Raw genomic sequence first — 4,543 nt, forward strand, 5'->3', positions numbered from 1 at the left:
CCTCCTCCATCTCCTCCCAAATCACACACCCAAATCGCAGCTTTTCGATGACGTTCACGTCGCGTAATTACGTCACTTCATAATGTTCCCAAGGCAACAGGGGGAAAATGGCTGCTATTGTGTGAAGTAAACGCAACATTTTTCAACTTTCTGCTAAGATATACTGTATGTGACTTTTTTGCAACGAAAATGCGAGGATTATGAAATCATGCAAGCCCCGCATATTTCACGCATTTTGCGTGGAAATCGGCAATTTATCGGCTAATATGCGGACTTTGGCTGATTATACGTTGAAAAATGTGATCGCATAATCGCGTTTTTCTGGAGGGACTGTCTAATTCTCACAGCTTCTAAGTTTCAGTTTCACCTCACTCTGACATCTCTCAACTTTGTGCATGTATAGGTCCTGTTTGTGCTTGTGTGTGTCTTTCGGACCTGTGTGTAATTGACAAGCAAGAGTGAAAACATTGAATTTCCCCTCAGGGGGATTAATAAAGTAAATAAACTTAAACTTGGTATTGGCAGTGAAAGGACTTTAAGCTTACCTCCCAGTCCTTCCCTTTACTGCTGGCAGCTCACACGGACCGTCAGTTGTACTATGAAGAAAACCACGTGTGTATATGCGTGATCACAGCTGTCTGCAGACGCTCAATGCAAAGAGTATGTCCAAGCCTTATCAATCAATCAGTCAATTTTATTTATAAAGCCCAATATCACAAATCACAATTTGCCTCAGAGGGCTTTACAGCATACGACATCCCTCTGTCCTTAGGACGTGATGAAGCAGAATTCGGGGCCCGGAATTGGGCCTGGTGGGTCCCGACCTCGTCTTCAACTTTTAGACTACTTTTGCTCTTGTCCAAAATAAGTATCTTTAAAACCAAATACTCAGCAGTCAAGGAATCACTGGAGACACGTAGAATCGAGTGCAACTGAGTTTAATGTGTTCGCAGGCAACAACACATACAACTCAATGAGTCAAGCTTTGCTTTCTGTGTGCTCTCTTTCATGCTGGTGAAGATTCTGTCGAATCTCCACGTCTTCTCTTTAATTCTTCCCACATAAGCCCGAACATAATGGTGTTATACATGAACATCAATCCTATCAGATCGAACATAATGGTGTCATACATGCACATCAAATCCTATCAGATCCTAGGTACTTCCCACTTTCGTCCTTGAACATCAGATCCTGCATCCAATACAATACACCAATGAGTGTGTGTGTGTGCACATTATGTGGATACATGGAACAATAAACCAAGGTGTGACTGGTTATGATCAAGCAGAGTATACTGACTGGACATGTATTTTTAAAGGTCAGCTGATACTAAAGCATAAGACTAAACAGGTACATTACACTACAGACCCTCGCAGCGGATAAGGAATAACGCCCCAAAAAAACCCTTTAACGGGGGGGGGGGTAGAAACCTCAGGAAGAGCAACTGAGGAGGGATCCCTCTTCCAGGATGGACAGACGTGCAATAGATGTCGTACAGAACAGATCAACATGATAAATTAACAGTAATCCGGATGACACAATGAGACAGAAAGAGAGACAGAGAGACAGAGAGACAGAGAGAGAAAGAGATGCAGGACGGTAATGACAGTAGCTTACAACAACATTAATTAAAGTAATAATATTATAATTCTAATTACGGCTATTGTGGTACAATATGTTGTAGGTATATATTAATATCTGATATTATACATATGTGACAATAATCCTATGTGTATAATAACAGTAGAAGTATGACTAATGATAACAGCAGCAGCAGGAGGCATCAGGCAGGACCATGGCAGCAGCACAACCACACACGTCACGCTATCCAGGCACCACTGTGATACAAGTTAACCTGCGAGACAGTGGAGCACAAAGGCTCCGGAGAAGAAGCCAAGTTAGTGACATGCAGTACAGCCGAGTTAGCGAGATGCAGTAACAGGACATGAGTGTTAGCAAAGGAGAGATAGAGAGAAGGAGAGAAGGTGCTCGGGGTATTATAGGAGGTCCCCCGGCAGACAAGGCCTAAGTCAGCCTAACTAGGGGCTGGTACAGGGCAAGCCTGAGCCGGCCCTAACTACATTAAATGTAAGGAGACACTATGATTGTTTATGGGTCTTTAATTTTCTGTTATCAAAGATTGTTCTCATGGTGTCAGGTGTTGCTATCATTTCATCAGCCCCATTTATATCAATGAGGGTAGGCCAAATACCAGAAACAGTTTTAAGTACAATGCAATACAGTTCAACAGCAGCACAACCCCCATAATGATTAAAAAAGTTGAATCAACAATATCTATTCAGCCAAATAAACTATATGTATTCAGAATGTGTGGGTTTAAACAAAAAGTGAGTGCGGCTTAAACTGGAAGTTGTGATTTTAAGCGTGAAATTGATACGAGTTGATCAGAAATTCAGAGATCGAACACAGCTACAGTTAAGACCTTGCTTTCTTATTGAAAAGCAGAGGTAGTCACATGTGTGTCCTGGGCCGAAAAAATGTCCTCCAATGAATGATTACAGAAAAGTAAAATCAAACACTGATTGAAGAACTTACTGTAAGGTATTAACTCAAAAGATCAAATTATGAGTGTGCAATATTTATTTTCTTTATTTATTCATTCAATCTTGAAGCTACTTTAATTAAACATTGGTCAAATTGTGTGCAGATCTGAAATAGTGTATATGGTTGTTAATTCTCAACCCAAACCCAATTTATGGAATTTAAAGATTGTTTAGGGACCCCAGTATGCAGAAATATTTATATACACCATTTTGAAAAAAAAGCAATATATTCTTTTTTCCTTCTCCAAATTTTACTGTAACTTTGGAGCGTTATTTGGCCACCTTTCCAACAGGACAGCTTAACATGGGTGGTACCAATGAATGTCTCAAGTCCTGAGGTGTCCCTAATAGGTGTCCTCACTGTAGTTTTTAAATCGAGCCTGACACAGCAGGTTTTATTTGCTAAAAATTACTCTTCCTCAGTTCTTACCTTAAGCTTTGTCATACCTGCTACTTCTTCGCATTTAGCAAACATTTGGTCATCACCGCTCCTTTCATTGTCTTGTTCTCTCTGTACCCTCATTTTTCCTCTACTGGTCCCCCTCACGTTTACATTAGTGGCACTTATGAGTTCTGTGCATCATTTATCATGTGAATACATATAACTTGGAAGATTAATCATTTATATAATAAAAAAAAATTATAATTAGTGTCCATGTAATGATATGATATTGTCACACAAAAATATCACGATATTATGTTGTATCGATTTTTTCCCCACCCCTAGTGAATATGTATCTCAGTGGATAAAAGTATAAGAGAGAGAAGTGTGTGTATGAAAAATTAAAATACATTAATGAAAAATTGAAATCTGTGAGAGGCCCAGAATGAATTATGATTCATACGACCTTTCACAAATGTGGCCAGGCAAACTCATGCACATACTTACCCAGTCACTCTTGCATGTACAGTCATGAACCCAAATACACACTATCTTGTTCAATTTGTCATACATGCTTGTATGCGCACGCACACACACACACACACACACACACACACACACATCCATAAATAGGCATACTGTACTGGCTTTTCAAAGAGTTGTTAGGAGTGTGTGGCTGCTGATTTCAGGGAGGTGAGTTATTAAGATGTATGTGACGCAGGCTGCACCGTGGGAGAGGGTCCTCACCATGGAGCTCACTTCAAAATGTGAATAATTAGGATGGATTTCCGCCTTGAGGGAAAAGCCGGTAGCAGCATCCTGGAAGCACATTAGCAGGGTGTCGTGCAGCTTTCTGACTAAAACAAATGGCCTCCGTATGCCACAAGAGATACCAACGAGCTCTTTTATTGTTTCTGTTGAGAGCCAGAAGTGCTTCTCAGTTAGACTCTGTGGCACCAAGTCTCCTTTAATGTGCCCACATACCCTGCACACTGTATGCAGAGTGCTTTGTGTCTGTGGGACAGAGAGAAATAATAGGACTATACAGTTGGTAGGTCTGTAAATAAAACACACCAGTGAATATTTCACACCTGAAAATAGACACAACTTTTTCACAATTTGCTTGTTCACATTATTATTGGACTTCAGATGATCAGTGCTGTGCACAACCCCATCTCTTAAAAAACATTCATATTACTGAGAGATGCACCTATAACAAATTTTGATGTTTAAGATAACAGTTTTGCTGATAGTAGATACCAATGTCTTGTTGTTGTTGTTGTTGTTGTTGTTGTTTATTTTGTGTTTGATATTTATATTTATTCCCCATTTTATGCCATGGAAACAAAGAAATCTTTATTATAAAACAATAACTGACCTGTCAGTTTGGCTGAAACTCAGGTGGCACGGTGGTCAATCAATCAATCAATCAATCAATCAATTTTATTTATAAAGTCCAATATCACAAATCACAATTTGCCTCACAGGGCTTTACAGCATACGACATCCCTCTGTCCTTATGACCCTCGCAGCGGATAAGGAAAAACTCCCCAAAAAAACCCCTTTAACGGGGAAAAAAAACGGTAGAAACCTCAGG

The sequence above is a fragment of the Epinephelus moara genome, chromosome 6 (genome assembly GCF_006386435.1).
Source record: "Epinephelus moara isolate mb chromosome 6, YSFRI_EMoa_1.0, whole genome shotgun sequence".
NCBI classification, from domain to species: domain Eukaryota; kingdom Metazoa; phylum Chordata; class Actinopteri; order Perciformes; family Serranidae; genus Epinephelus; species Epinephelus moara.